General features: G+C 47.0%; 1 pseudogene; it reads right to left on the minus strand.

Annotated features, from left to right (window-relative positions):
• LOC124025717 overlaps nt 1-7500 on the minus strand; it is a 66935-nt pseudogene that overhangs the window by 25845 nt on the left and 33590 nt on the right.

Below are 7500 nucleotides of genomic sequence, written 5' to 3' on the forward strand. Positions count from 1 at the left end.
TCACTCCTTGATGTGCTTCCTACAGGGAACAGAATTCCTCATACAGGTTCCAGTGAGCCTCTCTACGTCTTCGACGATGACGAAGGGCTTCTCCTCCAGAGTCACGATGGACAGATGGTTGTCATCCGTCTCCGCGTCGCCGAACGAGTTGAAGCGCGGCCACACGTGGTACTTCAACGTCAGGCTCCGGTTGTCCAAACGACCCATCTGGAGACGCACAGGGACCGAGGGTTACACAGCTGAACACACACACACACACAGAGCCCTGCAGAAAATATTCCTTGAATTATTCAACATTTTCTTGTGTTATAGTCTGAATTCAAACTGGATGAAATATAATTTGTTTTCTCTCACCCATCACCTCATAATGACAAAGTAAAAACATGTTTTTATAATTTATTTGCAAATGTATTGACAGTTTTATACAATAATATCTCATTTACAGTTCGAGAATACCCAGAAACTATCCTGTACTGTCCTGATCCTGAGACAGTTCTAGAATCGCCAGAAACTATCCTGTACTGTCCTGATCCTGAGACAGTTCTAGAACCCCCAGAAACTGTCCTGTACTGTCCTGATCCTGCAACAGTTCTAGAATCCCCAGAAACTATCCTGTACTGTCCTGATCCCGAGACAGTTCTAGAACCCCGGAATCTGTCCTGTACTGTCCTGATACTAAGACAGTTCTAGAATCGCCGGAAGCTATCCTGTACTATCCTGATCCTGACACAGTTCTAGACTTGCCAGAAACTACCCTATACTGTCCTGATCCTGCGACAGTTCTAGAATGGCCAGAAACTATCCTGTACTGTCCTGATCCTGCAACAGTTCTAGAATCGCCAGAAGCTATCCTGTACTGTCCTGATCCTGAGACAGTTCTAGAATCGCCAGAAGCTATCCTGTACTGTCCTGATCCTGAGACAGTTCTAGATTCGCCAGAAACTATCCTGTACTGTCGTGATCCTGAGACAGTTCTAGAATCGCCAGAAATTATCCTGTACTTTCCTGATCCTGAGACAGTTCTAGAATCGCCAGAAACTATCCTGTACTGTCCTGATCCTGAGACAGTTCTAGAATCGCCAGAAGCTATCCTGTACTGTCCTGATCCTGCGACAGTTCTAGAACCCCCAGAAACTATCCTGTACTGTCCTGATCCTGCAACAGTTCTAGAATCCCCAGAAACTATCCTGTACTGTCCTGATCCTGAGACAGTTCTAGAACCCCGGAAACTGTCCTGTACTGTCCTGATACTAAGACAGTTCTAGAATCGCCAGAAGCTATCCTGTACTGTCCTGATCCTGAGACAGTTCTAGATTCGCCAGAAACTATCCTGTACTGTCGTGATCCTGAGACAGTTCTAGAATCGCCAGAAACTATCCTGTACTGTCCTGATCCTGAGACAGTTCTAGAATCGCCAGAAACTATCCTGTACTGTCCTGATCCTGAGACAGTTCTAGAATCGCCAGAAACTATCCTGTACTGTCCTGATCCTGAGACAGTTCTAGAATCCCCAGAAACTATCCTGTACTGTCCTGATCCTGAGACAGTTCTAGAACCCCGGAAACTGTCCTGTACTGTCCTGATACTAAGACAGTTCTAGAATCGCCAGAAGCTATCCTGTACTGTCCTGATCCTGAGACAGTTCTAGACTCGCCAGAAACTATCCTGTACTGTCCTGATCCTGAGACAGTTCTAGAATTGCCAGAAACTATCCTATACTGTCCTGATCCTGCAACAGTTCTAGAATCTCCAGAAACTATCCTGTACTGTCCTGATCCTGCAACAGTTCTAGAACCCCGGAAACTGTCATGTACTGTCCTGATCCTGAGACAGTTCTAGAATTGCCAGACACTATCCTGTACTGTCCTGATCCTGACACAGTTCTAGACTTGCCAGAAACTACCCTATACTGTCCTGATCCTGCGACAGTTCTAGAATGGCCAGAAACTATCCTGTACTGTCCTGATCCTGCAACAGTTCTAGAATCGCCAGAAGCTATCCTGTACTGTCCTGATCCTGAGACAGTTCTAGAATCGCCAGAAGCTATCCTGTACTGTCCTGATCCTGAGACAGTTCTAGATTCGCCAGAAACTATCCTGTACTGTCGTGATCCTGAGACAGTTCTAGAATCGCCAGAAACTATCCTGTACTGTCCTGATCCTGAGACAGTTCTAGAATCGCCAGAAACTATCCTGTACTGTCCTGATCCTGAGACAGTTCTAGAATCGCCAGAAGCTATCCTGTACTGTCCTGATCCTGCGACAGTTCTAGAACCCCCAGAAACTATCCTGTACTGTCCTGATCCTGCAACAGTTCTAGAATCCCCAGAAACTATCCTGTACTGTCCTGATCCTGAGACAGTTCTAGAACCCCGGAAACTGTCCTGTACTGTCCTGATACTAAGACAGTTCTAGAATCGCCAGAAGCTATCCTGTACTGTCCTGATCCTGAGACAGTTCTAGATTCGCCAGAAACTATCCTGTACTGTCGTGATCCTGAGACAGTTCTAGAATCGCCAGAAACTATCCTGTACTGTCCTGATCCTGAGACAGTTCTAGAATCGGCAGAAACTATCCTGTACTGTCCTGATCCTGAGACAGTTCTAGAATCGCCAGAAGCTATCCTGTACTGTCCTGATCCTGCGACAGTTCTAGAACCCCCAGAAACTGTCCTGTACTGTCCTGATCCTGCAACAGTTCTAGAATCCCCAGAAACTATCCTGTACTGTCCTGATCCTGAGACAGTTCTAGAACCCCGGAAACTGTCCTGTACTGTCCTGATACTAAGACAGTTCTAGAATCGCCAGAAGCTATCCTGTACTGTCCTGATCCTGAGACAGTTTTAGACTCGCCAGAAACTATCCTGTACTGTCCTGATCCTGAGACAGTTCTAGAATTGCCAGAAACTATCCTATACTGTCCTGATCCTGCAACAGTTCTAGAATCTCCAGAAACTATCCTGTAGTGTCCTGATCCTGCAACAGTTCTAGAATCCCCAGCAACTATCCTGTACTGTCCTGATCCTGCAACAGTTCTAGAACCCCAGAAACTGTCATGTACTGTCCTGATCCTGAGACAGTTCTAGAATTGCCAGACACTATCCTGTACTGTCCTGATCCTGACACAGTTCTAGACTTGCCAGAAACTACCCTATACTGTCCTGATCCTGCGACAGTTCTAGAATGGCCAGAAACTATCCTGTACTGTCCTGATCCTGCAACAGTTCTAGAATCCCCAGAAACTATCCTGTACTGTCCTGATCCTGCAACAGTTCTAGAACCCCGGAAACTGTCCTGTACTGTCCTGATACTAAGACAGTTCTAGAATCCCCAGAAACTATCCTGTACTGTCCTGATCCTGCAACAGTTCTAAAATCTCCAGAAACTATCCTGTAGTGTCCTGATCCTGCAACAGTTCTAGAATCCCCAGCAACTATCCTGTACTGTCCTGATCCTGCAACAGTTCTAGAACCCCGGAAACTGTCATGTCCTGTCCTGATCCTGCAACAGTTCTAGAACCCTGTAAACTGTCCTGTACTGTCCTGAACCTGCAACAGTTCTTGAACCCTGTAAACTGTCCTGTACTGTCCTGATCCTGCAACAGTTCTAGAACCCCGGAAACTGTCCTGTACTGTCCTGACCCCACAACAGTTCAAGAACCCCGGAATCTGTCCTGTACTGTCCTGATCCTGCAACAGTTCTAGAACCCCGGAAACTGTCCTGTCACTTTTCCAATAAAAATACCTCCCGTCCCGTTACATGCTCATTTGTTTTCCGCGTTCAGAAAAGTGTTGGCTTTTGCGTTTGTTTAGGAAGTATTGAAAATCTATTTAAAGAATGGAATGTAAAACGACTGTGATATGTGGTTGCCTTACCTATCTTAGTTAGATGCACTGACTGAAGGTCTAAATGGCTTGATAAGAGAGCACTGGGAAGGACCTATCTAAATGGCTTGATGAGAGAGCACTGGGAAGGACCTATCTAAATGGAGTGATGAGAGAGCACTGGGAAGGACCTATCTTTAAATGGCTTGATGAGAGAGCACTGGGAAGGACCTATCTAAATGGCTTGATGAGAGAGCACTGGGAAGGACCTATCTAAATGGCTTGATGAGAGAGCACTGGGAAGGACCTATCTAAATGGCTTGATAAGAGAGCATTGGGAAGGACCTATCTAAATGGCTTGATGAGAGAGCACTGGGAAGGACCTATCTAAATGGCTTGATGAGAGAGCACTGGGAAGGACCTATCTAAATGGCTTGATGAGAGAGCACTGGGAAGGACCTATCTAAATGGAGTGATGAGAGAGCATTGGGAAGGACCTATCTGTAGACTGATTAATAAGGCTGAAGGATGAGGACAGAGAACCCAGCAGGACGGTCTGCTCAGCACAGCACCACAGCATGAATCTGAGAGGTCTGCTCAGCACGGCACCACAGCATGAATCTGAGAGGTCCTACAACACGGCACCACAGCATGAATCTGAGAGGTCTGCTCAGCACGGCACCACAGCATGAATCTGAGAGGTCTGCTCAGCACGGCACCACAGCATGAATCTGAGAGGTCTGCTCAGCACGGCACCACAGCATGAATCTGAGAGGTCTGCTCAGCACGGCACCACAGCATGAATCTGAGAGGTCTGCTCAGCACGGCACCACAGCATGAATCAGAGAGGTCTGCTCAACACAGCAGCTCAGACGGCTACGAACGTTTCCAACATCAACATGTACCTGAGTTAGCAGTGCAGCATTAAATCATTCTATGTTTATTTCACTCTTATTATTAACCTCAGATGTTTAGTTGAAAGATGCAAACAATCGGACTTGAGGTAAAAGCTGATTGACAAGGTGGTTGACAAGGTGTCCCTGTCGCTTGTCCCTGTCGCTTGTCCCGCTCTCCGATTAAACTATCTGATTAAACCACAGCATTATGTATTTACCTAGCCGTGTACTCGGGCTCTTTCCTTGACACAGACAGACAACTCCCATCAAATTTAACTTAAACATCGCTCTTTCCCCCTTTGCTCATTCCTTGGCTCATTCCCTTGGATCATTCCTTGGCTCATTCCTTGGCTCATTCCCTTGTCTCATTCCCCTGGCTCATTCCCTTGGCTCATTCCTTGGCTCATTCCCTTGGCTCATTCCCTTGGATCATTCCTTGGCTCATTCCTTGGCTCATTCCCTGGCTCATTCCCTTGGATCATTCCTTGGCTCAATCCCTTGGCTCATTCCCTTGGCTCATTCCCCTGGATCATTCCTTGGCTCATTCCTTGTCTCATTCCCTTGGCTCATTCCCTTGGATCATTCCCTTGGCTCATTCCCTTAGATCATTCCCTTGGCTCATTCCCTTGGCTCATTCCCTTGGCTCATTCCCTTGGATCATTCCCTTGGCTCATTCCCTTGGATCATTCCTTTGCTCATTCCCTTGGCTCATTCCCTTGGCTCATTCCTTGTCTCATTCCCTTGGCTCATTCCCTTTGCTCATTCCCTTGGCTCATTCCCTTTGCTCATTCCTTGGCTCATTCCCCTGGATCATTCCTTGAATCATGCCTTGGATCATTCCTTGGCTCATTCCCTTGGCTCATTCTCCTGGATCATTCCTTCGCTCATTCCTTGGCTCATTCCCTTGGCTCATTCCCTTGTCTCATTCCCTTGGATCATTCCCTTGGATCATTCCCTTGGATCATTCCTTTGCTCATTCCCTTGGATCATTCCTTTGCTCATTCCCTTGGATCATTCCTTGGCTCATTCCCTTGGATCATTCCTTGGCTCATTCCCTTGGATCATTCCTTGGCTCATTCCCTTGGATCATTCCTTGGCTCATTCCCTTGGATCATTCCTTGGCTCATTCCCTTGGATCATTCCCTTGGATCATTCCTTGGCTCATTCCCTTGGATCATTCCTTGGCTCATTCCCTTGGATCATTCCTTGGCTCATTCCCTTGGATCATTCCTTGGCTCATTCCCTTGGATCATTCCTTGGCTCATTCCCTTGGATCATGCCTTGGATCATTCCTTGGCTCATTCCCTTGGCTCATTCTCCTGGATCATTCCTTCGCTCATTCCTTGGCTCATTCCCTTGGCTCATTCCCTTGTCTCATTCCCCTGGCTCATTCCCTTGGATCATTCCCTTGGATCATGCCTTGGCTCATTCCCTTGGATCATTCCTTGGCTCATTCCCTTGGATCATTCCTTGGCTCATTCCCTTGGATCATTCCTTTGCTCATTCCCTTGGATCATTCCTTGGCTCATTCCCTTGGATCATTCCTTGGCTCATTCCCTTGGATCATTCCTTTGCTCATTCCTTGGATCATTCCTTGGCTCATTCCTTGGCTCATTCCCTTGGATCATTCCTTGGCTCATTCTCTTGGATCATTCCTTGGCTCATTCCCTTGGATCATTCCTTGGCTCATTCCCTTGGATCATTCCTTGGCTCATTCCTTGGATCATTCCCTTGGATCATTCCTTGGCTCATTCCCTTGGATCATTCCTTGGCTCATTCCTTGGATCACTCCTTGGCTCATTCCTTGGCTCATTCCCTTGGATCATTCCTTGGCTCATTCCTTGGCTCATTCCTTTGGATCATTCCCTTGGATCATTCCTTGGATCATTCCTTTGCTCATTCCCTTGGATCATTCCTTTGCTCATTCCCTTGGATCATTCCTTTGGATCATTCCCTTGGATCATTCCTTTGTTCATTCCCTTGGATCATTCCTTGGCTCATTCCTTGGCTCATTCCCTTGGATCATTCCTTTGCTCATTCCCTTGGATCATTCCTTTGCTCATTCCCTTGGATCATTCCTTTGCTCATTCCCTTGGATCATTCCTTGGCTCATTCCCTTGGATCATTCCTTGGCTCATTCCCTTGGATCATTCCTTGGCTCATTCCCTTGGATCATTCCTTGGCTCATTCCCTTGGATCATTCCTTGGCTCATTCCCTTGGATCATTCCCTTGGATCATTCCTTGGCTCATTCCCTTGGATCATTCCTTGGCTCATTCCCTTGGATCATTCCTTGGCTCATTCCCTTGGATCATTCCTTGGCTCATTCCCTTGGATCATTCCTTGGCTCATTCCCTTGGATCATGCCTTGGATCATTCCTTGGCTCATTCCCTTGGCTCATTCTCCTGGATCATTCCTTCGCTCATTCCTTGGCTCATTCCCTTGGCTCATTCCCTTGTCTCATTCCCCTGGCTCATTCCCTTGGATCATTCCCTTGGATCATGCCTTGGCTCATTCCCTTGGATCATTCCTTGGCTCATTCCCTTGGATCATTCCTTGGCTCATTCCCTTGGATCATTCCTTTGCTCATTCCCTTGGATCATTCCTTGGCTCATTCCTTGGCTCATTCCCTTGGATCATTCCTTGGCTCATTCCCTTGGCTCATTCCCTTGGATCATTCCTTGGCTCATTCCCTTGGATCATTCCTTGGCTCATTCCCTTGGATCATTCCTTGGCTCATTCTCTTGGATCATTCCTTGGCTCATTCCCTTGGATCATTCCT

The sequence above is a fragment of the Oncorhynchus gorbuscha genome, unplaced genomic scaffold (genome assembly GCF_021184085.1).
Source record: "Oncorhynchus gorbuscha isolate QuinsamMale2020 ecotype Even-year unplaced genomic scaffold, OgorEven_v1.0 Un_scaffold_2379, whole genome shotgun sequence".
In the NCBI taxonomy this organism is placed as follows: domain Eukaryota; kingdom Metazoa; phylum Chordata; class Actinopteri; order Salmoniformes; family Salmonidae; genus Oncorhynchus; species Oncorhynchus gorbuscha.